Raw genomic sequence first — 26498 nt, 5'->3', positions numbered from 1 at the left:
TAGTTTACTTGCAGTAAAAGAATTCTTTCTCTGTCTAGACACTTGGGCACTGTGGCGAATGTGTATTTGTTGTAAAATAACCAAGCACTGAGCACTTTAAAGGAAAGAAAGTTTCCGTTACCTTGTGAAGGGAGGGAGTCAGTCGCGAAGCGTCTCTGACGTCACTCTGTGCCGCGCTGGGATTGGTAGAAGCAGCGGGCGGGTAGCGGAGCTGAAATTGTAAAGGAGGGGTGAGCGCCGGAGCGTGGGAACTGTCTCACGAAGGGGCCGCGCACCCATTGGCGGAGCTTATTTTGTGTCGCGCACCCATTGGTTGCACGAATTTTTTGAAGCGTGTTCTGATTGGAGGTAGTTTGTAAACAAAGTTAGCGCAGAAGTCGTATGTGGCACTCGCGGACTACAGAGACTCGACCTGATCCAAGGCATCTAGGATTTGAAAGGGATCAGTGGAAGGCTAATAGATACGATATTATGTACGGAACCAAGAGAAAAATGTCCCTTGTAAGTAAGGTGAAAAATTATTTTAAAACGGACAAACCGATTAAATCTAGAGAAGGTGTTCTTGTCCCAGCACCCAATACTCCCGCCTCATTCATGATGTTTGACCGAGGGTACAATACCTGTGTGTGGCTGGAGAATTGGGTGAAGTACACAAAAGATGACGGAGTATTGGCTTTTCCGTTAGATGGTACTTTCAATGGTAGGATCTTATTTAATTTAAGAACCCGAATGAATGAACTGCATCCCAGACCGAGACTAACGCAGTATGAGGCATTAGAGGAATGGGAGATTGAGGCTTTTGAAAGAGAAAGACCCCGAATGGACAAGGGTTTGACCAAGTGGTACCCCAGGCAGAAACAGGAATCCAGGGAGAAAAGGATGAAACAGTGGAGGCAGAGCATGATTGTTGAGGGTCTGTTTCCCATGATGCCTGCATGTCATAACATTGGAGCGGGTGAGAAAAGTACTGAAAAATGTAAGCATTGGGGGGCCCTGGGGTATTCAGATGATGAACTAATAGATGACATCTGTACCAGAAGTCCGCCACCTTACAATGAGGGAACCCGACCTTCCAGTGTAGGAGATGTTCCCCGACGCCACTTCCTAAAAGAGGAAGACAGGTCCCTGGGACTGGGAGGGGGTGGTCAAGTATTGCCCTATCCTGAAAAACCCGAACTGACGGAAACAAGGGATATATATCCCAAAGTGCCCGCAAGTCAGGAAGAAAAGTATTCACGTACGAAAACCTTTTTTCCCAGACCCTTGTATGAAAGCGAAGAGAAACCCTCGAATTCAGGACTGCCTTTTGTTCAACCTCCATATGGGGAAGAGCGCAGGTCCTTTAATACTGGAACTTTATTCCCGAAACCAAATTATGGGGGAGGACCAAGTGAAACGCATCCTACTGCCCCAAGTTTTACTCCTCCATTGACCCCCCAGATATTACATGACACAACTCTAAGAAGGGTACTAGTGGAAAAGGAGCAAGAGGCTCTAGCTAGACAAAGAACAGAAATAATTCAGAAAATTTCTCAGTTAAATACCAGTCCTGAGGCATTAACTATTCCAGTAACTATTGGACCGGTGGTCCCGTTATATGGAAATGGTCAGGGAAATCCGATTACTCCAGTTATGACCCCAGTCATGGCAACCCCGAGACAGGAACCGATCATTATAGATGATCAGTCCAGTGAGTGCGAGTCTGAAGTTGCGTTTTTGGAATTGCCAAACAAACAGACTGGAAAGGGAACACAGCAGAGGTATAACCCTTTTAATACAAAAGAAATTAAATTAGAGACAGCAACAGGTACTAGGAATGTCTCTCTGGTAACTCCGGATGAAATTGAGAGTTGGAGTCGTGAATTAGAGAAGCAGACTCCGCAAACAAAACCTTTAGACCTCTATAAGCTGAGGGTAGAAATAGAAGAATTAATGGCAGGAAATGTGGGGTTGGATCGATTGAATACCTACTCTGAAGAAGAATTGTCGTTTATATGTAAAAGCTTTACAAGGAACACCAGAGTGCTCCACGAAAAACTGACCGAAACAGCAGTTAGTATGGGGGTAGATATCTCAAAATCCAAGCCCTTACAGAAACCGTACAGAGCAGACTTCTCAGACAAAGATATAGAACACCTGAATGTGGCAGGGAAGAAGTTGCAGATTAAAGAATTAATGGGGGTACTGCAGAAATGGGGAGATGTGGAAAAATGGAGAAGCAGGTGGGCGAAAAAGAGGGAAGAGGTTCGCTCCCGACAAGTGACTCCCGAGTTTGCTTTAAGAGAGGTAGAAAAACCTGAGCAGTTATGCCCCATGCGCGAAGTTCCAGGGGGAAAATATGTGCATGTCCCCTGGTCTAGGCAGGATATTGTGTCCTTCACGAACGATTTTCCAAAATTACGAGAGAAACCAGTTGACTGGTACAGGCAGGTGGAGAGGTTCGTGAAGGTACAGAAATGTCTGTGGAAAGACCTGGATGGGTTTTTCGACATTGTGGTTCCAGTAGATTTATGGACCCAGTGTAAAATAAACATAGACTGGCCGAGTGAGGAGTACCCAAGAAATAAAGAAACAGGGGAGCCATCAAAAGATGTCATGCGAAAGTATGAGCAGGTAATTCAGCATTTGAAAGAAAAGGTGCCCGCAAAGGAAACTGATTGGACAAAAATAGATAGAACAACACAGGAAAGGGACGAGACAGTGCACTCCTATGAGAGGTTATTGCAGGTATTTAAAACATACAGTGGTATTGACAACATCGACCTGAAGGATATGACGCACTTTATTTACAGGTTTGTAAATGGTTTAAGACCTGAAATTTGTCAGTGGATAAAAGATAATAAAATCTGTTGGCATACTAAGAAAATGGATGAGGTCCTGCGGTACGCTAAGTACTGCGAGGACGAGATGGCAGAAAAGAAAAAGGCCCTTAAGGAGAAGGTTATGTGGGCTCAGGTGAAGCTCGCAGAACAGCAGGAAAAACAATTGAGTAACATGGTTAAAAATGCTGAGAACAAAGGTCCTGGGGGAGGGGGTGGAGGAAAGCCCCGGCCCAAATTTAGCAGGGAAGAGGCTATGAAAAAATTTCCCTGCCATCAGTGCGGCGAAATTGGACACTGGCGAAACGAGTGTCCCCAATTAGTCGATGTTAATGAGAAAACTCCTGATTTAACTCCACAGACGCAGAAAGAAAGACCAAGAAAGACTCAACCCCAGGTAAAAACAGTTCAGGTGCCTCGAGCACCCAAGCAGGTATACAGGGGAAGACAGGCAGAAAATGAAGAGATAGAGGTTTGGGAAAGCGGGGAGAACAGAAATACAGCAACTTCGCAGTATCTGCTGAATGATACCTTCCTTTGTAATGATCAGGACTGACGGGGCCTGAGAGGGGAGGACGAGGAGTGCGTACTTGGCGCTTCCTTGCCGGTAGACCAGTCTGGACCATATATTGAAGGAAAGGTCGACGGAAATGATGTCACCTTTCTGTTGGACACTGGCGCTACCCGTTCTACTGTAAGAACAGTGGACGTTCCAAACCTACCCCTCTCGGGAGAAAATATCCAAGTAGTGGGTGTATCTAATCAATTGATTAGTACTCCTGTTACCGAACCAATGGAGATTTCAATTGGAAATTTTAAACAGATGCATAGATTTGTCGTCTGTGACACCAGTCCAGTGAATCTACTGGGTCGTGATTTGCTGTGCAAAATGAACTGTACCATCTTTTGCACACCAAAGGGTGTTGAAATACAGACCCCAGATGAAGACGGCATTTATAAATTATTGTTGCTTAGACCTGACTCAGAAATTAAAAGATTGACCCTGCAGGACTTGCCCCAAGAACTACAGGAAGCCGTAAAGCCAGAGGTGTGGGATTTCACTGGAAAGGATGTGGGGTTGATGAAAGATGTGGACCCCATACAGATAGCCATCAAGGACAATGCAGTATATCCTAACACTAGGCCCTACCGAATGAATGCTGAAGTGAAAGCAGGTGTCACTCTGGAAATACAAAAATTATTAGAAGGAGACATCATACAGGAAGTGATGAGCAGCCCATGCAACTCACCGATTATGGGCATCAAAAAGCCTAGTGGCAAGTATAGGGTAGTGCAGGACCTGAGAAAGGTTAACAAAATTGTAGTTCCTTGCTGCCCTATTGTCCCAAACCCTGCAGTGATATTGTACCAGATCCCTTGGGATGCTGAATGGTTCACTGTGATTGATTTATGTCATGCATTCTTTTCGATACCCCTGCACCCCGACAGCAAATTTCTTTTCTCATTTGCTTTTGAGGGTCACGTGTATTGTTGGAACAGGGTCCCTCAGGGGTATACAGAGAGCCCCTCTATCTTTAATCAGATCTTGAAAAAATGTCTAGAGACTTTGATCTTACCTGGGAACTCTGTGTTAGTGCAGTACATAGACGACCTTCTACTGGCGTCTAAAAGTCACAGGGACTGTGTGGTTGACACCATTGCCCTCCTAAATCATCTGTGTGAGAAAGGGCATAAAGTAGCCCCTGACAAACTACAGTTCTGTGCGAAATCTGTAAAATATCTGGGACACCAAATAGAAAAGGGTGTCAGAAAAGTCACATCAGAAAGAGTGAGAATAATTCAAAAGATGCAGTTGCCCCGTACTCAAAAAGATGTCAGAATGTTCCTGGGGGTATTAGGGTACTGCAGACAGTGGATTCTGGGATTTGCAGCTTTAGCCAGGCCCTTGATAAAAATGACCACGAGAGGAATGCCAGATGTTGTAGAGTGGGACGATGAAAGTCTAATGGCTTTCACAAGACTGAAAAACTGTCTGTGTACAGCCCCTGCGTTGGGAATGCCAGATTATTCCAAAGAGTTTGCCCTTTTCTGTGACACTCGCGATAATTGCGCATTGTCAGTCCTGACTCAAGAACATGGCACGACCAGAAGGCCTGTGGCTTATTTCTCTGCCACATTGGACCCAGTAGCTGCTGGGTTACCAGGCTGTCTGAAAGCAGTAGCTGCTACCTGTGCAAGTTTGGAACAGAGTGAGTCCATTGTCATGGGACATCCTGTGACCGTGTATGTTTCACATGGAGTGGTAATTCTATTGACCAGAACTAAAACACAGTATCTCACCCCTAGTCGGCTGACTAAATACGAGAGGATTCTTGTGGGTGCAGCAAATGTAAGCATTGTTAGGTGCGGTATTTTGAACCCTGCCACCTTACTCCCCGACCCCTTGGAAATGGAAGGTGGGGATGATGATGAACATGATTGTATTGATCTAACAGAGTTCAGTACCAAGCCACGCCCAGACATAAAAGAAGTACCATTGCCTGAGCATGATAAAGAACTATTTGTGGATGGTTCCTGTCTAAGACATGAATTAGGAGGCTTGAGTGCTGCTTATGCAGTAGTGTCTTTCACAAAAATTGAACAAGCAGGTTACCTATATAACATCAAGTCTGCACAAGTAGCCGAATTGATAGCCATGATAAAGGCTTGCAAAATTGGGAAGGACTTACGCATAACAGTGTATACTGACAGTCAGTACTGTTATGGCGTTGTGCATGACTTTGGCCAATTATGGCTACAGAGGGAATTCATGACTTCCTCAGGTACTCCCATTCGGAATGCAAAGGTTGTTCATGACCTTTTAGAGGCCATCCAGTTGCCCAAAGAACTGGCAGTGGTAAAATGTACTGCTCATCAAAGGAGCATGGACAGAGTATCACTGGGGAACGATTATGCTGATCGAGTGGCTCAATGGTGTGCCAAAGATCGGTATATTGTAAATCCAAAACGAGGGGGGCCAGGAACCAGCTGCCAGCTTCAGGTGTTTGAGGAAGTGCCTACATGGGATGAGGTGAGAGAGTGGCAGGAGTCGGCTCCTTGGCAAGAAAGAGAGAAATGGAAGGAGGATGGGTGTAGACCGAGACGTGTGGATGGTGTGATTTTGGGCCCAACTGGTATGCCTGTGTTACCCCGACACTTGCTTGGCACAATGGCAAGATTAATACATGAAGGATCACACATTGGTAGGGATGCCATGATTCTGGTATTTCAACAGACTTGGTACAGTAAAAAGTTCAGGAAGGTAGCAGAGTCCCTCTGCCAGAGGTGCCTGTCATGTCAACAGATGAACCCAGGCAAGAGGACAATGGTTGAACTGAGCAAGATTGGGAGATCAGGGGGTCCCTTTATAAGAATACAGGTTGATTTTATCACCATGCCCCGTTGTGAAGGGAAACGATATGTCCTTGTCATTGTTTGCGTATTTTCAAAATGGGTAGAAGCTTACCCCACTCCTCAAAGTGACGCACTGACAGTAGCGAAGTGTTTACTAAAAGAACTGATACCTAGGTTCGGAATACCATGCATTATTGAATCAGATAAGGGTGGACATTTCCAGAATGACATACTGGCTGAACTCTGTAAGGCCTTCGGAATAAGGCAGAAACTCCATTGTGCATACCACCCAGAGGCTTCTGGAATAGTGGAACAAGTAAATGGAACTATCAAAAACAGACTAGCAAAGCTGACAGATGCTACTGGCATGACCTGGGTGAAGGCCCTGCCCCTGGTCCTGATGGGACTAAAAAGTGTTCCAGACCGCAAGACAGGCCTAAGTCCCCATGAGATCATTATGGGAAGAGTGATGAGACAAGCATGGGTGCCAGGAAGCAAACTGTTGAGTATTACTGATGATTTGGTGCTTGAATACTGCAGAAGATTGGGTGACCAAGTGCGTTCTATCTCTCGCCAGATTGGAGACGACGGCATCCTCAATCCAACGACTCCTCTCCACAGCTTGGTTCCAGGAGATTGGGTCAAAATAAAGAAGCACACTCGATCAAGCTGTCTGGCACCAAGGTGGGGAAAGAAACGCCAAGTAATCCTGGTGACAACCACTGCAGTAAAGGTCGCAGGTGTTCCTCAGTGGATCCACGCTGGACACACCCAGAAGGTATTGCCAGACAGAGGATTTGAAGAAGAAGGGCAACCAGCAGAGGACCCTGAAGGAGCCAGACCAGAAGCAACTGACAACGAACAGCCCAGCACCAGTCAGGTTGCAGGAACAGCAGACGTTGGCCCAGGAGTAGTTGACTACGAACTGCCAAGAATCCAGCCTGCTGAAGAGGTCCAGGAAACTGAGTCAGGAGTAGCTGAAGACGAGCTGCCAAGCATATGGCCAGAAGAATGGATACCGATGATTGATCTGACTGAAGATCCTATCAGAACCAGAGAACGACTTAGTGAAGGTAGAGAGTGGACTAGTCAGGAAAAGCAAGGCACAGGCGAAGAACCTCAGCCACTTGAGATTCAAATCAAAACTGAGGAAGGAGAAGGTCAGACAGGGACAGAGCAGGTATTCGATACACCACCGCGAACACCTGATGCAGATAAGGGAGAGACTAGAAACAGAGTGATAGTTCGAGCAGAAGAAGATCAAGAGATCGAAGTGCTTGAACAGGATCAGAGAGGGTTAGAAGAACGGGTTCAGGAAACAGAAACAGAAATAAAGACCATCGAAAGCCAAAGGCAAAATATTCCTGAACAAGGCCAGATTAGCAACCAGGCAGAAGAATTTGATGCTAGCCCTGGAACTAGTCAGATAAGGGAAGTAGGAGAAGAAAGTGGAGAAGAATTACCACAAGATAAGGAGAACAAGAGGATAAGAAAAGAAAGTGAAGTCCAAGTACCGACTAAGAGACTAAAGAAAAGAAACAACCTTGAGCCTAGGTTTGTAAAAAGATTGAGACTTAGGATAAAGACAGTGGAAGAAAAACGTGCAGAGGCAAGAAGAAGTGCTCGAATAGCAGAGCAAGAAGAAGACTCTTCCAAAAGAAGGAGTGGGCGAATAAAAAGACAAAACAAAAAGTACAAGTCTCCTGAATGGACACTGGTTTTGGAAGAACTTGAAGATCTTGATATAACTGACGTGAGCGACGGAGAACCTGTCCCAGAGTACTCAGCTGAAGAGGAAGACGAACCACCGTGAATTTGCACAAAGTAAGCTAGTTGTGTAAAAGCTAAAAAGAGGGGTGAGAACACTCCTTCTGAGCTAAAATGTCTGATTCAACAGTGAATGGTAGACCTAGTTGCAGCCGTTTTAAGACGTGTTGCAAGGTGTGTATATGTAGTGTAGTAGTACTGATAGTTATCTGGATAGGATTAACAATTTTCATTCTCTTTGCTGTAAGTAAAGATACTAACATTGTCCCTACTGAAGTTGTAAATACTGACAATGAGGAGCTAACAACACAGAGTGTAGAAAGACATGAGAGAGCATTGAGACAAACTAAACAAGACTTAGAAGCATCAGATGAGGGAGGACTACATTATCATGGAATGAAGAACAGGACACATTTAAATGTTTTCGCAAACTTATTAATACACTATGTAGAGACTATGGAAATTGAAGATTGCTATGTCTGCATGAAGCTACCTACTTCGGTGGCTGAAGGCGTGACATACCATCATCTGCCATTGACATATGGAATTTCCTGTAGCATTTTAGCTAGTTTATTTTACAAAAGGGGACCGTTACAGTATTATTACTCTAACAATGACGTGATCTTTTCTGAGCTTCCTATACGTGGGAACTTGAATCCTGTACATACCAAAACTGACACCATAAGATATATGGGAGACTACTTTCTGACTATAGGGAACATTGACATAGCAGACGCACACAGAGATAACTTGACTTGTTCTTTGCGTGAGCAGGAAAAGATGTTCCTGAACATGGCAGAGAAAAGGAGAATTAAAATTCAGAAGAAGGCTAATGACGAAAGTCAGAAAAAGCCAAAGTGGGCAGAAAACATGGAAGGCACATCATCTGGTGGAGCGGGTCCTGCTCTGTTGCTGGATTTTGAAAAGAAAGGCAAGCTATGTCTTCACCGCGAGAAGACTAGCTATTATAATAATGTTTTCATTGGTTCCAGTGAATGCGAACATAATTACAAGGTAATTGGGGGTTGGGGTTTCAAAAATGGGTCAGAGCCTGTGTTTCCTGGAATTTATTATATTTGTGGGGACAAGGCTTATTTCAAATTGCCGGATCACTGGTATGGAAGCTGCTACTTTGGCATTGTCTTCCCGAAAATATACCATGTGAATGGAAAAGCTGGAAGCAATGAAGATACTAATGGCTTAGTGCGTAGTAAAAGAGAGAGTATAGGTGAAATTATGGGTAGTATTTTCAGTGCACTGATACCTGGAGTGGGAGTGGTTCTGAACACTCACAGAATTTGCAAATTGTCTACTATAGTAGATGTGCTGTCTACTGAAACAGCTCATGGATTTCTGCTGGTCAATACCGAAATGGTTGCGATCAGATCAATGGTTTTACAAAATCGACTTGCTCTTGACACCTTATTAGCGAAAGAGGGCGGAGTCTGCCGGATGTTGAAGGCGCAACATTGTTGCACTTATATTCCGGATAAAAGTGTACAGATCAAAAGATATGTGAAAAACATTACTAATTTGGCAAAGGAACTCAAACCACTCGAGGTTGATAGTGCCTGGAAGAGACTGGTAGATGGTCTCTCAAATGTAGGTCATTGGCTTGCTAGCATAGGTAAAAGCTTATTATTCAAAATTCTGATGCCAATTGGTATTATAGGTCTTATTATACTTTCCATTGTCTTATGCTGTAAATACCGCAAGCGCACCAAAAAGCACGAGGTAAATGCAAGAGGAGTGAAACGAAGTGTGGATGAGATTGAATTAGAGGAAGTGAATGATCAGATATACAAAAAGGTGAAGACTTCTCATCCGGCTAAAACTGAAAGAGAAAAATTAGAACGGTTGCTGGAAGAAATAGAACTTTATAAAGTGTGAAAGAAAGTTGGCATCTGGTTCCACTATAATTTGTGATGATAGTAGATATCATCAAAGAGGGGATTGATGAAGCAAAGCTTCGCATATTTTGCGGCTTGCCGAAATCAAGAACCTCGTTTATGTGTAATAAGGTAACAAAAATGTATGTTTTACTAACATTTATTTTGTTTAAGCAAAGTTCCCGAAGCTTGCCTATGTGTATTTCTAATGAATTAATCCGTGTCCCTAAAAAATGGCCGCCGCTTGTATTTTAGTTACTGCGCATGCGTCAGCCACACTCACGTGTCCTGACGCGTCTGCAGAAGTGGAGGGAAAGTTATGCGCATGCGTAATTCATAGCTGTGCTTATCATGTGGTACTGCTCGTGCCACTGCTCTTGTGTCCGTATCAATGTAGCTAACATTTAAATGCAATAAGTTTATTTCTTGATGATGAGTTAAAAGTACAAACCCTGTGATGTGTTTTCATAATGACATTATTATGTATTAATTTGTTTTCGCTTACTTTTCATGTACCGCGGGCAATGGGGGTCTGAGTGAGAGGAGAGCCATATTGGAGGTCCCTTCTGCGCCTGTGCGACATTCGGCAGCACGAGGGACCTTGGCTGATGGAACATAGCCAGTTGGCAGTGATGGGCGAGATGCTCCTGAGAAAGTCACCTCTGCCCTGCGAGAACAGCGAATGTGGCTCCTTATATGATACATTGTAATATTGCGCTACTGTTTGCCGTGTAACTTTTCATGGGAACCCCAAACCTGCTAGGCGGTACCCAAATATGTTAATGAAGGCTTCAAATCGTGTATTGTGATTGGTGTGTTACCCAAACCCTACCTTAGGACCAATCGAAATTGAGGGATTCTGACACTTTGCAACATTGGGGGGTGGTACACTGTCCCCAAACTGTATATCTACCCTGGGTTCACCTAGTGAACCGTCCGACTTGTCTGGTTTAGCTGACCTGTCACTGACCCAACGCACTCAATAGGTGACTGAAGATACAGAGCGCTGCGGAGCACTCTGTCCGAATTTGACCATAGACTAAGGTTCTACTGAACCTTAAAGTGCTGGCAAAGCACTTAGCTGGGAGTTCGCTGACCCAATCGGGGTCTTGATCGATAGCTGCAGAGCGGGTGGAGCGCAGGCGTTGCTTCCGAACTGTGGGTTCCGGTCCTGTCCTGAAGAGGGTCCTGTCCTGAGGGTTTGCTGTCCTGTCCTGAGGGTCCTGTCCTGATTCCTATTCCGAGGGTATCCTGTCCTATCCTGGGTGTCCATTCTGCACCTGCTGTCCTTTGAGGGGTATCCTTCCTTGAGGGTTTCCTGTCCTTAACTGACCCGTGGCCAGGGTTTGGTTTCCACACTTTTCTAGGTAAATATTGCTCTGAATCTCTTGAAATTCTTGCACCTTCTGAATTTCTAACTTTTGCTTTAATAAAGTTCAACATTGCATATGTTATATTTTCCATGCCTTTCCGCAACTATTGAAAGTCATTTATAATTTTACATAAAGTTTATTCCTATGTCTTCTCATTTGTTAGAAATTATATTTTGCATAGCAGTGTGTCATTTCCTGATATGGTCTAGAACTTCGTTGCCTAGGTTGTTCAAAGGCCACTTCACCTTAAGTGAAGCGTGTTATTCATTATAAACTCTCCTATAGTCACTCACACTTAGGCTATCCCTGTTTAGATAATACTGACTTGCATAGTATCTTTTCTCATTACATTTTATTAGTACTTTGATGATTACTCTGTCATTATTTCTTTATGCTTATGTGATTTACGTTATCTTGGTTATTGATTGCCTTGTTTTATTGTACCTCATGCAAGAAAATAATGAACTTTAGATAAACATTTTAAAACTTCCAGTTGTCCGTGGTCATTTAAACAGTATTTGAATGTTATTGTTTGGGTTTGTATTTTGCTGCCTTTCCTTTACAGCTAGCTCCCTGATTCATTGTGGTCATTAGGCACCCGCATCGGTGGATGGTAAGTCGGGTGCACCGAAATTTGGTAGCAGGGAACACACACACACCAACTTGATAGAGCTCGTGAAGTCACCTGATCGATGTATATGGTGATTTGAAAAGTATATGGGCCCTGAAGCCGGAAAACGGCGAAAACTGTTGGTCGGGTGGCCTCGCGCGCTCTATCAATGGCACAATAGAATCTAATACGCAGTGTGAAGAGCTAGCTTGTTTTTTCATAGGAAAGGTCAAAGGTATCTATAATGCCTTAAATTCCAATGCTCGGGCCACCCCCCCCCCCCCCCCCCCACCCCACACACACACACACTATAGGTTCATCTGTTCGATCTCACTCCCTTTTAACCGTCCCCTTGCTTTCCCAGGAAGCTTTGGAACTTCTTGCCAGTAAAGTAAAGTCCGGCTCTCCAGATGATCCGGTCAAACCTGAGATGTTTAGACTGCATCATGACTATCTTGCGGGAGGGCCATGAGCTGATTAATCAATCTCTCCAATTAGCTACGGTGCCCTGCTCTTGGAAGCATGCTAAGGTGGTTCCCTTGTTGAAAAAGCCTACCTTGGATCCTCTAAGGCCAGAAAGTTATAGACCTATATCGTTATTGCCTTACCTAGCCAAGGTTAAGGAATCCCACGTGAATGGTATTTTGACTAAATATATGGAAACTAATGATATCTTAGCTGACTCCCAAAATGGCTTTAGAGCCAACCACAGCACGGAGTCAGCCCTCCTGGCAGTCATTGAACAGCTGAGGGTGGCACAAGATCTGGGCAATACCTCCGCCCTTATTCTTCTGGATTTGAGTGCGGCCTTCGACACGGTCTCCCACAGGATTTTGCTTGAACGTCTTGGGTAGATCGGGGACAGGGGCAGCGCCCTGGATTGGTTCGCGTAATTTCTATCAGACCGTTCCTTCCAGGTGCTTGCCGCTCTGCACTCGTCCGGCAGACACCCCCTCCGCTGTGGGGTCCCTCAGGGGTCAGCTCTCAGCCCTACGCTGTTTAACGTTTATGTTAGACCCCTGGCCATACTGGCCAAAGAACGGGAGATAAAATTAACTTCTTATGCTGATGATACTCCGCTTATTTTCACCTTTTCTAACAACGCTGAGCTAGACCAAGCTAAATTTGTAGAGGATCTTATGGCCATTGCCAACTGGCTATCCAGCAACTGTTTACAACTTAATGCTTCTAAATCAGAGCTGCTCATAGTTGGCCGGAATCCACAGAAGTGGGTGGAACACTGGTGGCCCCCTATATTGGGCTCGTCTCCAACCTTGAAGCTGGAAGTAAAAAATCTTGGAGTTCTGCTGGATAATGATCTTTCTTTAGACTCCCATGCAAAAAAAGTGGCAGGCACCTGCTTTGGGCGCCTTCGCTCCCTTAGGCCCATTCTGGGATTCTTTGAACCTCCGACCCGGCAGATAATTGTCCAAGCTAGGGTCCTTTCACATCTGGACTATTGCAATGTTCTGTTTCTGGGCTCTAATCTGACGGTCATTAAGAGACTTCAAAGGGCTCAGAATGCGGCAGCTCGTACTCTGCTTGCCTTGCCAAAACATTGCTCTGCCTCACAGGCTCTTGCCCGGCTGCATTGGCTACCTCTTAAACAGAGAGTCCAATTTAAAACCCTATGTGTAGCCCACAAAGTCCTCCACGGACGCGGCCCTCAAATTCTGCAGGGACTCTGCACCCCTTACACCCCGACTTGCGATCTCCGCTCTGCAGATCTCCATCTGGCCTGCACCACGAGGGTTCGCAGGAGCAGAGCGGGTGGACGCTCATTTAAACACAAGGCCCCACTTCTATGGAATGCTCTTCCATTACAAGTACGTGCTACCACGAACCATCAGCACTTCCGCAAACTAATTAAAACTTGGTTATTTTCTACCATCTAATCTGTATGGCAGTGGTAGGGCAGTGGCAGCCACCTTCACACTCTTTTCATACAATTGATTTGTTATGTTCGTCCGCAGGGCTGGGACGCCCCATTGCTGGGGTAGCCATGCGCTATACAAACTAACCTAACGTAACATAACATAACACGCGTCCTGATGCTTACTGCTGTGCTTTATACATCAACACCTTTGCTGACGCTGGAAGAGGCAAAAAGGCTTTACGCGGAAACACTTAACGACCTCCGTAAATATAATTTTCGACTGTGTGCAGCAAGGGTCCACCGGGAGGGTAATCGAGGGGGGTGCGCTCCTGGCTTGGTTAGCCAAACAAGATACGGAGATCAAGCCGATCACAGCAGTGATGGATGTCACAGGGGTTCTCCGCCACTCACAATTGGACATCCTAAATGTCTTCCATGGCTACTACTCCGGCATTTACAAGACCCCAGAATGGGACAGTTGTCGAGCAAATGCCAATTTCCTGGACCCATTACCAATCCCCCAAATCTCACCGGAAGATAAAAAAATTAAAGGCGCGCATCAAGCCGAGGTACGTGACCCAAGCAATCAGGGCTCTGGCGCGTAATAAAGCCCCAGGAATGGACGGCTGCCCAGTAGAATACTACAGCGCTTTCGCAACGCAATTGGCCTCCCGCATGGCAATAATGTATAATGATGCACTAGACAGAGGGGTACTCCCCGGCTCCCTCAGAGAATCAGTCATAGTCACCTTCCCCAAACCGCACAGAGATCCCACCCTACCCTCTTCATATCGCCCAATAACGCTCCTCAACACGGATTGCAAGATACTAGGGAAAATTTAAGCAGAACGAAACTCAAATTCCGACACCATTAATCCACCCCGACCAATGCGGATTTATTCCTAGGTGCACTACCTCACAAAACCTACGTAGGCTATTCCATATACAGGATGACACAGATACAATTCCCACTAGCTGCATGTCTCATTATACCATGAAAAGGCCTTTGAAACATTACTATGGCCATATTTGTTTGCGGTCCTCGACAGGGTAAACATAGGCCCCACATTAGTAGCCTATACAAAACTCCTTTACACTAGTCTCACGTCGAGAGTCAGGATTGGCAAGTATGTCTCCTCAGCGTTTGCTGTGGAGAGGGGAACAAGACAGGGATGCCCATTATCCCCTCTCCTGTTCCCCCTAGCGGTGGAACCCCTGGCTATACATTTATGCCAGGAGGGTGAGGAGTGGGGCATTCCATTGGCAGGCATGACACACTGTGTGTCCCTTTACGCGGATGACCTTTTGATATACGTCCGTGACGTTACCCAAGATCTGACACCCATATGGCAAACATTGCAAGACTTCGCGGAGGCTTCGGGCCTGGGAGTTAACTGGGGAATATCCACCCTGTATCCCCTCAGCCCACACATAGCCCCATTCGAGATACAGATTGGGATGCAATCGCTCACGTGGAACGCCGAGGCGCCCAGATATTTGGGAGTGCGCCTGTACCACTCCCCGACGGACATGTACGAAGGGAATCACCGCAGGGCCTTGGCAGGCCTTCGGTCGGCGGTGGGGTTCTGGAAATCGCTACCCCTAGCCTCCATAGGCAGAGTGGCGCTGGCCAAAATTATTATGGTTCCACGCATGTTATATCGCTTTGCTAACATCCCAGTTATACCGCCACGGACATTCTTTAAGGAGTTAGACTCCCTACTTGCTGAACTGATTTGGGGTGGGGGACGACACAGGGTGGCCCTGACTACACTATACATCCCCACGACGAAAGGGGGGCTGGGAGCACCTTCCTTTGAGGCATACTTCCTCGCAGCTCAGCTGCAATGGCTGTCATATTGGACGGCGGAGCGGCAAATGGGGGAGACCGTCACCACGGAAGGTCGTATGCCACTGCCAGTTATTTGCCGGATGCTACTCCCGGGCACAAGGCCCATACGCACGCGGCCCATGCAGTTGTCCATAGCCGCACTTGTATGCAGCGCATCCACCGCATGTCCCGAAATAGGCCCCCATATTCACCCTTGCTCCCGCTAGTGGGCTTCCCCAGGGATGACGCGTACTACACCGCCAGCGCCCTCCAAGTCTGGACTGACATGGCAATCACGGAGATGGAAGCCCTATTTGAGAATGGCCAAATGAAAACGTACGCCCAAATGTCTGAACAGTACGATCTTCCCGCTAGACAATTCTTACTACACAGACAGCTGATCGACAGTAGCCGTAGGTATTGGGACCAGACAACAGGGGAACCGCCAACACACCCAGTGATTCATACTATTTTACACATGGGAATAGGGCGCCACCTAGTTACGTGGCTTTGCAAAGCTATACGGACACTCATTCTCCCCTCCATGCAACCGCTACGTCAGAAGTGGGAAGCGGAAATAGTAAGGGCATTACATGATAAAGAGTGGGAAATGGCCCTCGAGTTTCCTAAAAAAGTATCCAGGAATGCACGCTTCCGCAATATACAATTTAACATCCTTCATCGGGCCTACCTTACACCCCACCGGCTTCATAAGTTCTATCCTGACACAGATTTTACCTGCCCCCGATGTCAATTACCGAGCGCAGACTTCAAACACATGTTCTGGGATTGCCCTACACTTCATTAATACGGGGACCAGGCCCACCAGTCACTCAGAATCACAACAAACATCACAACCTTTTCCACCTGGGAGGCGTGCGCCCTTGAGGTACTCGGTAGACGGAAGACTCATAAAACACAGCATCGCTTTCTATCCCTTGCCCTCCTCTTAGCGTAAAGGAGAATAGCCATGTACTGGCGAGCACCGGCAGGCCCCCCGGTGGCGGACTGGATAGGAGCCTTGAAAAAATGGGAGGGCGGAGGAGGAGGTTTCGCGAGATGAAAAAGCAAAAGGTACCCGCAAACATCCCATCTCTCTCGAGTGGGCACAGTTACTACATGCCTTTACGCACGAAACCACCCCTGAGACCGAACCGGCAAGTCCCCAGCCCCAGGCCTCGCACGCATCCCCTATGGGAGGAGTGGAGGAGTGTGGCTCAAGGGTTAGAGCGGGAGACCCTGATGCAGAGTTCTGGCCAGGGACCAGGGTTCGATTCCCGCCTCTGCGGGCTCTCGGGCTCAATTTCCTCGGACCTGTTAATTCACGCCTCGGTGCCTATTCTAATCACGGGCCCCACGCTGCAACTCTGGGCAATAGCTTGCTTAGCCTCCACACCGGCCCCAACAGCGCTAAGGATGCCTGGCTTCACCCTGGGGGTGCCCAGGAGTGGACACTTCACAGGGAAAGCCAGGAGGGGTTCCACAGCGGTATGAGTATCAGCGCCAGGAAGCCTAATAGGCGACACCGCAAGGTGACCGTCTGGTGACAGTGCGCTCTATAAGTACCATGACATTTACATTTGACATATGGGGCCCACCGTGGACACTTCAGGGGCGCAGGAATGTACTTAGGTCCACACCAACGTATATGGCGTACCAGTGTCCCTCCTTAAAGTGAAAATGCTCGTTCATACCTGCTTCTCGCCGGACCCCCTTCCTGTATGCCAGATCATAGATCATAGGATAACCGCATCACACGGCAACAATGCCATCACCCACACTGCAGATCACATCCAGATGAACTCTGAAGGCCCTCTGCCAATCCCATCCGCTCCGTACCCAAACAGTTATTGATTCACAGTTCTGCACCGGAAGTTATGGTGTTGGTGTTAATTTATTGGGGACACAATCACTCAAGCACAGACACATTGCGCATGGCATAAGCAGGTACACACAAACAGTGGGGTCACACAAGTGCAATGACAGCAAGCGCACCCACAACTGCAATTGTAATGATCATGAATGCGCAACAAAGGGGATACCCACCCCCTGCATGTCACGCCCCACTGCAAGGGGACTGTACTAGTTGAAGGTTGATAACATTATGAATTGTTGACCTGCGCCGGATGCATGCCTTAAAACAACTGTAATAAGATGTATAACGAAAGTGCAATGATTATGAACTTACTTATGAAAAACCTCAATAAACAAGTTTAAACAAAAAAAAACACCTTTGCTGACAAGTCGCTTGGCTTCCTGGAAAGCATTTCACGGAGTGAGTAAACCTGATATAACAGAGGCGGGACAAGTCTGTGAGGCGCTCAACGGGTAAGAGCATTTTTCAGTTCAAATATTAACTTCTAGTCCTGTGTTTCCGCCCTTAAAATATCAGGGGTAACAGCACATCCCAGCGGACTTGCAGGGGGCACTGTCTATAGCTACAAGCAAAGACCCCTGTACACCATCATTACTCATGGCGGATTAAGAGTCCGTCCATCCTAAAGCCTTGCGCTGCATTTGCGCCTCAATCGCTGTAGATTAGGTTTTAACCGAAGTCTAGCGAGAGCCCCGCCTTCTCTCCAGCCCCTCCCTTGTCGGAGCTTCTCCCGAGTCCCTTGCACCATCATTTGCACCTCACTCGCTGTAGATTAAGTTTTAACCGAATACAAGTGAACCCTGCCTTCTCACCACCCCCTCCCTTGTCGGAGCTTCTCACGAGTCCCAGTTCTGCCACTGGCCCCCTCCCCCAGGCGATAACCTGAGGCAGGGACGACGGATAACAGATCTTTTGAGGGGGCTTGCTTGAGGGTTGGGTCAACACATAGCTCTGTGTTGGGGGTCAGGGAGGGACGGCGCCATCCCTTGCTGGAAGATGGACTCTACCTAGAAGCTGTGGAAGTGTTCATTAGGCTGCGGTGAGGTGGAAGACTGCTGCCGGAGAGGAGTGGGCTTGGCGGGAGGCGAGGGAGATGGCTATTAGGGAGGGGCATTGGTCGTGCAGGGGAGAGGGCTGGGAGGATAGCGAGGCTCGGCAGACCCAGCCATGAAGGGGCGACTCTAGAGGGGCTTGTTAAAGACTGTGAAGATGAGACTTGCGGGCAGGTAGTGAGGAGCGATGGGCGCAAGCTCAGTAGAACGGAGAGGGCTTGGGTGCAACTGAGGGAGCAGTGCAGGGGACGTTGCTTGTGGGGATGGCCCCAAAGCTGTAAGAGGAGGGGCGTGGGTGATGGTATGAAGAGACCCCGGGCAGGTTTGGCTGGTGGGCTCAGACTTGGAGCGGAGCACAGTAAGCAGCAATGGCTGGCGAAGAAGGGGGTCGCAAGGGTACTGCCAGTGCAGGAGGTGGGTTCCAGTTCTGCTGTGTGTAGCCTGTCTCTAGATAGGAGAGGCAGGTGGGAACCGAGGAACATCGGAGGTCTGTGGCGGAGAAGTAGGTGCTTCTTAAAGGGTCAGTGTCCGAGGGGACTAGCACTATATTGAAGGAGCAGGCCACAGGGGGGACAGCGGGGACCAAGTCTCCTCCCAGCACTGCAGACCGGTAAGTGCCTGCGGTAAGTACGTCCACCTGCCTTCATGGAACTCTAGAGAGGAGGACACACCAGCAGATGGAGAGGAGTGTCTCGCCCCAAGGACATGGGGGCGGTTTCCACTCTGACACAGGAGGGTGGAGGTCTTTTTCATCCTCCCAAAAACTGCAGGGTGGGTGCCTTTTTAAACACCAGCATATGCGGAGCAATCCCAACACATTTTGAGGGAGGGGAGGTCTTGCAAACATCAGTTCATGGGGATGTTGGAGTACTTCTCTGCCCGCCATTTTGATACTGGGTATCAAACCGATAGAGCATGCGGGGACCTAGGGAGGTGATGTGTTTTTATATGGAGCACAGACATCGCTGAGCTGATGGGAACTGTTCCCCCCCCCCCTACCCCAGTGTAGGGCGGTGAGGGGTAGTGGGAAGAGAACCTGTATCACACTGGTTTAGAGTGTGACCGTAAATCAAGATTGTGGTTGGGCGAGGAGCCTTTCACCCTTGCATCACCCAGCACAAGGGGGGCCATGTGCAGTAGTAAACTCTGGATGGAAGGGAGTGGGCTGGTTTTTGTAGCCTCGCCAGCCTGCTGCACCCCCCCCCCCCCATATGCAGGGCAGAACGTGGGCAGTGCGTTGAGGGGTGCAGCTTCATCCCCGGTGCACCATGAAGGAATGAGGTAAAGGGCGGGGGAGAGGACTCATTTTCTGTGATTCCCAAAATAGCTGTGAGGAGTGAGAGGTAAATATTGGGGAACGGGGAGGGGGCCATCTCTGGGAGCTTTCTGCTCACATGTGCTGCTAACATAAGGCAAACCATACGGTCCAGAAATGATGAGTCTTAAACTAAAGTACTCACCAAACCCTCCACTGGAGTAAACCAAATCCTCTAGCGTTCGTCTCCTGATCTCATTGGGCAGTGATATTGATCTCACACCTAAATCAGCAGTGAAGGTAACCTCACACCTATATCTGCAGTGATACTGATCTCACACCTATATCTGCAGTGTTAATAATCTCACACCTATATCAAAAGTAAAGTAACATCACACCTGTAGCTGCAGTAACAGTAATCTCACACTGGACTAATAATGATCACACACCTATATCTGCAGTAATACTAACCTCACACCTATATATGAACTGATAGCGATCTCACACCTATATCTGCAGTGATGATCTCTCACATATCCCGAAGTAATGGTAACACAGCTATAGCTGCAGTGATAGTAATCTCACACCTATAACTGCAATAATGGGGTTCTCAAACCTGCATCTGCAGTGATTGTAATCTCACACCTATCTAAACAAATAATGATCACACACCTACCTATATCTGCAGGAATACTGATCTCACATCTATATCTGCAGTGATGGTGATCTCACACCTGTAACTGCAATTATAGTAACAATACATGGGTATATGCAATATCCACTCAGTCCTTATTCCAAAATGAGTAGGTATTAACATTTTTAATGCAATAGATGAATGTGATGAATAAAAAACATTAATAAAAGCCAGTACCATTTACAATACAAAACTCACTAGTACAGGGGAGGAGCCAAGATGGCGATCGGAACGGTCGCATAAACGCATCGCTCCTAGATCCCTTCCTCCCCGCCGCCTATCCTGACTTTAATCCTGTTCGGGGAGTTCTGAATTCGGTTACCAGGGAAGAGCCTTCACTTACCGTTTGTTTCCGGGGCTCCGGCGTGCAGCGGTTTCTGCGTTCTGCCCTTATCGCCTTGCCGACCTTCCCGGCCCTGACGCCGGGGCCTCGAGTGCAGTGTCTGCCCGGAGAGGTTCGGAGTGCCGGCGGTCCGGGTCCGGTGGAGAGACCCGATGGTGGGAGCCTGAGAGCCGCGAGCCGGAAACATCGGAGCGGAACCACCCCCGATAGTGGGCCGCCCCACATGCCCGATTGCCTGCCGGACTGGAGAGAGAGGCCGCGTTGTCCGGCACCCCTCGGGTGAGACGCCCGCTCCTGTTGCTTGTCCCGCCTGGGATCCGGTGCGGAGCTCCCCGAGAGTTGTGGGGAGCACGCCCGTTCTTCTGGTGACTCCTTTCTCCGCCGTGCGCCGTCCGCCGCAGATCGGCTGTGTCTCCTGTGGCCTCTGGCATTCATGGTGAACTGGTAAGCGGGCGAGACAACGGCGATGGGCGAGGTGCTCAAGATGGCGGATGGCCCCTCGGAGTGTCTTCCTCCTGGAGACAAGGACGCTGCTGCATCTGTTCTCCCCGGCCCTCGTGTGCTTTGGGCAGCGCCTACACGGAGTGCTGTCTTCCTTGCCCTGGCTTCGTTGCGGCTTGACCTGTTCTTGAAATGCCGGACCTTGGAGTTGCGGATCGCTGCCATGGTTGCTCCGCCATTTTGTGACGCTGGTTCTTCTCCCCGAGTAGACATCGTTGAGACTCCCTCAGCTGCTGTGCTGGGCTCTCCTGATGGGTGTTTGATTCTAAGGGATCAAGTGGACCCGGTGCCGATGCTGCAGTGTTTTCTACATCCTGATTTCTTTGTTTCGTGCTGGACATCCCAGGTTTTGAACGTGGCCACGTGGATAGTTGGTGTGCTTTTGCATTCTGACTGCTGCCGAGTTTTCCTGGTTGCTTCTTGGTGGCCGGGACGGTGTTCCGCGAAGATTCCACTTTCTTTCCCTGTCTGGTATGAGCCCGCTATGTCATACTGTTTCTCGGCCATTCCGAGGTCTGGCAGTTCTGTTCTTCATAGAAGTGGACAGGGGTGATCGTGTCTGGGTGACTACGGGACTTTCGTTTTGTTAATGGCATCTCCGGACCTCATTATTTGCACAATTCCTGTCTCCATCCTCTGTGTGGGCTATTCTTGATATCCTTTTTTGACCTCGATTATTGAATCTTTGTTGCGGGTGGGGAGGTGTTGTGTATTTCGATCACCGGCTCCTCTCCTCTCTCTTTCTTTTTTCTCCTCTCCTTCTCTCTTTTTCTCCTTTTTCTTTCTCCATTATTTCTCCCTTTCTCTTCCTTCTATATTTCGGGTGACTCTGGGGCGACAGGCACGCTGTTTAGTGGGGTAGGCCATAGCCATTACAGTGATGTAGGGTGGGGGGGTGTTTGTTATTTTAGCTTGTTTTGTTCTATGGTCCCTTTTGCTTTCTTCCTAGGGGGTGGGCTATGTCCCTTTGTTCTTTCTCCTTCGTTTCGCACGTGTCTGCACTTTCTTCCTTTTTGGGGCGGGTGGGCTGTCTGTGTGGCGTCCTATTCTATTGTTTGCTATGACTTATCCTGTATTTTTGACCCCTTTGGTGGGCATAGGATGTCTTAGGGCTTTGACCCTACGATGGTTACCTGATTGCGTGGGGGGCTATATCCCTCCTGTTCCCCCCCTCCCCCGTTTCTTTTTCTGTATATGCTGCATGACGCCCTGGTAGATATGGCTGCTGTCTCCTCTATAAATCATAAAATGAAACCTTTGTTCTCCTGGGGCTTACTGTATAGCGACTTTATTCTACGTCTATACTGCATTTGCTTTGCCGTACACATTGATGCTGCTCCTTGTTGACTCTCCTGATTTTGCGGCCGGCCCCTGTGGTTGTAGGCCTGCGCTTGTACTGATACGAATATTTCAATAAAGGTTTTTAAAAAAACAAAAACAAAAAAAAAAAAACTCACTAGTACAAATGCAATAGATTTCGCAATTACAACAAAGTGAACTATTGCCACTTTGCATTACACCATTTGTTTAATGCTTCACGAAGGGGGAAAAAAAGGACATTTACAATGCCAATAGCTAAAAAAAATGCCATTGCGAGACCTATTGCATTGTAAATGCTTGTTACTCTTCTTATCCCGGTGATGCGCCTCTCCAGATGTCTGAATTGATTCTTTTACATGCTGTTGCTACAATCAAAGAGTCTTTTAGGTGGGAGAGGGAGAGATATGGTCATTAGGTAATGCTTTATAATTTTTTATCAACCCTTGGAATTAAGATCCTAGATCTTACCAGGTAATGCCAGTGTTGTGGCAGAGCATGCCATTGTGCAATGGCAAGTATTGTGAAGAGCGTTGTGTAGAGGAGAGTATCAAATAAAAAAACATCCTATATGGGCTCTGTATGTGATGGCACCTTCTGGAAGGTGGTAGCTCTACTGATTAAATCATGCTAGATGGTAGTATTTTCAGAGGGAGAGGGTTTGCAGGAAATAGATCGGGGTCTGTATTTGCTGGTGGGGGTTCTTGGGCCCCAATGCTAATCTTTTTGGCTTCAAAAGATTTAGGCTCCGAAGCAGCTGGTTTTGGTGCAGACATCGGGCAGTGTTATTATACCAAAGGTTTCTGCTCTGAAGAATGACTTGGCTCCAAGGCAGAAGTGGTCGACTTCGTAGATTTTATCACTGGGGCAAGGCGTATCAGAAACAGACAGTAGGTGCCGAACCTGGCACAAAGGTAGTGGTGGCCTGGCAATGGTTTTAGGTCTCTGGGATGGTCTGTCAACACAGTCATGGTAGTTTGCCGGGGTCGAAATGGAGGTGGTGAGGGCACATTACTCACGACTGGTTGTGCTGGAGGCAGGTCTAGCAGCTCTATGTCGGAGCTGAAGCTGTCATTGTGGGAGAAGGTCCCTTCATCTGCCGCTTGTGCCTGTACATCATGCTGGAGGTCCTCGGGGCCTAAGAGGTTTGGTGTCGTCCATACTCCGACATCTCGAGACGTCGAGCCAGATGGTCACGAAGAGCGTTCTTGAACCTGAAGGAGCTGCAGGTTACTCAGCTCATCTTGTTGTGCTCAGGGGGAGAGGTACAGATTTGCACACTTGATAAAGGCAGGTGCAAGTAAACTTTACGTGCCATCGAGCACAATCAAAAAGGCGTCCATTGCATCACTGAGTTGGCATGATGCGGATGGAACGCCCAATGAAATATGCGCCCAGAGGACAGAGGCCCACAAGGGGCTGTGGTCGATGCAAGTCACCCCAACCACGTTAAAGTTGTTGAATCGAACTAGAGGGAGTAAAACAGGACCGCAATTGTTAGAACTGGGGGGTCTCTAGTTGGCAGAGGTAGGTACCACTGTCCAAATAGGGACCCTTGCTTCTAGTCAGGGCAAGGAGGAAACCCTCTGAGATAACCCCTGCTCACCCTCTAGGTAGCTTGGCACGAGCAGTCTAGGCTAACCAGAGGCAATGTGTAAAGTATTTGTACCAACACTCACAGTAACAGTGAAAAACACCACAAACTGACTCCACAACAGTTTAGAAAATAAAGGTATTTAATCTAAACTACACAGGACCAAAACGACAAAAATCCAACATACACAGTTCAAGAATATGGTTTCAAAAGAGTTCTTAAGGTTGCAATAAAATTCTTTAGGTTGCGATAAAATAATCCACAGTTGCGTGAAAAGTTCACAGTTGCGCAACGTTAACTCACAGTACCTTTTAGTTGTGACAAAGTTCCAAAAGCAGAAGCTGGTGCGGTGGAAAACAAGCGATGCGTTGCTCCTGAGACCCTGGGGAGGCGATGCGACAACCCCACTGCAGCAGCAGGCGTGTTGCGACGAATCCGGTCTGTAAGGGGAGGAAGGCCACTTGTATGGATTCCGGTGCGGAGGTTCGGTAGGAAGTTTGTTCTCCCAAAGGTACGATGCAACGATCTTTGGAGTGGCGACTATCTCCGGGGCGACGATGCGCAGACCAGCGGTGGTGAGCTCTCTCGCAGCTCCTCGATGCGATGGCTTCTGCAACGGCACTCGCAGCGACGTGATGCGGCCCGCAAGCAAGCGGTGCGGCGATCTCACCCAGCGACGACAGGCTCTGCGACGACACTCGCAGCGACGTTAAGACTTTCCCGCACTGGTCTGGTGTATCCCGCAAACGAAGGATGCGACGGCTCTGCGATCTCTGCCTTCGTAGCTGCGGGAATTTCCTCGCACTGTCGGGGGTGCGCTCTGCAGCGAGCGATGCGATAACTTTTCAATTGCAAAAGTCTCTCAAGCTTAGTTTCAAGCTTCCCAGCACAGGTACAACTTCCAGAGCCCCCACAACTGGATAAAGCACTCTAGGAAGGACAGAACTCTCTCAGCAGCGATCAGGGAAGCTGGGGGTGAAGTCCTTTTGTTCCTGGGACTTCAGAACAGGGAGCCAGCTCCTCTCAGGCCCTTGGAGATTCCTTCAAGACAGGGGACACAGCACAACAGCAAAGTCCTTCCCCTCTCCTTGGCAGCAAAGCAACAGCAGGTCAGTCTTCCTTCTTCAGTTTCAGCTTTCTCCTTTGCAGAGGTTCCTTCTTGATTCCAGGATGATCTAATTTTCTGTTGTCAGGGGTCCTGTACTTATACCCCTAAAAGTCTTTGTTCTCTTTGTGCAAGTGGGCCCTGGGCCCAGTCTGAAGCAGTTCTGGGTGTTGCTGGAGCACTTGGTTTTCCTGGCTTCTCCTTTCTTTTCAGAGTGAGGGGCAGGGTCGTCAGCCGCCCAGCAGGAGGTGGAGCCAGCATTGTGGAAGGCAGGCACAGCCCTATTCAGGCCCAGGTGCTATCTCCTTCCACCACTCAAGCTGCAAATGCAGTCATTCAGCCTAGGGCTGACTCAGCCAGCCTCCTGGGGAATCTCCAGCCCCAGTCACTCTCAAACCAGACAGTCAATACACAAACAGGCCCAGGCACACAGAAGGGTCAGACAAGAGAACAGCTACTTTCTAATAGTGCTATTCTCAAACCCAGGATTTAAAAACAACCTTTCCTAAAAGATGTGTTATTAAATTCTGAGTTCAGGGATACTAGACTCTTATGTCCTATCTTGTTCTTATGGGAAGAAATGCTGGTAGCCACTGTAGCCAGCATCCCCCATGTTAATCTATGGAGCAAGATAGCCTTGGGGCAGTGAAAAACGAAAATGGCTGTAATTCACTACCAGAGCATGTCACCTGCACAAGTACATGATCTACCTTTCACATACACTGCACTCTGCCCAGGGGGGTACCTTGGGCCTTCCATAGGGGTGACTAATGTGCACAAAAAGGGAAGGGTTAGGCCTGGTCAGTGGGGACACTGACCAGCAGGACATGGCAGTTGAGTGACTGCACACAGGCACTGCGGTGGCAGGCCTGAGACACCATTTTAGGGCTACTCATATGGGTGGCACAATCAGTGCCGCAGGCCCACTAGTAGCATTTGTCATCACCAGCCCTGGCACACCCAGTGCACTTTACTAGGGACTTCATGGTGATACAAATATGCCAATTAGGTATATACAATCACAATATCAATTTACATAGGGAGCACTTACACTCTGGCACTGATCAGCAGTGGCAGAGTGTCCAAAGCATCTAAACCAGCAAAAACGAAATCCAGCACAGCATCAAAAATATAGGAGGTAGAGGCAAAAAGATAGGGGGAAACCACGGCAAAGATGCCAGGTCTAACAGCGATGAAAAACAATAGTGGCGAGAAGTAGGTATAGTCAAAGAAAGCTATAGC

The 26498-nt window shown here is 47.9% G+C and overlaps 1 protein-coding gene across 2 annotated transcripts in view; it reads right to left on the bottom strand.

Annotated features, from left to right (window-relative positions):
- The window catches only part of EIF4B (eukaryotic translation initiation factor 4B), a 521766-nt gene that overhangs the window by 429098 nt on the left and 66170 nt on the right, over positions 1-26498 (bottom strand). The window lies entirely within an intron of this gene.

Source organism: Lissotriton helveticus, chromosome 1_1, assembly GCF_964261635.1.
Source record: "Lissotriton helveticus chromosome 1_1, aLisHel1.1, whole genome shotgun sequence".
NCBI classification, from domain to species: Eukaryota; Metazoa; Chordata; class Amphibia; order Caudata; family Salamandridae; genus Lissotriton; species Lissotriton helveticus.
The sequence above is the reverse complement of the archived record's forward strand: the minus strand, read 5'-3'. Positions and strand labels throughout refer to the sequence as shown.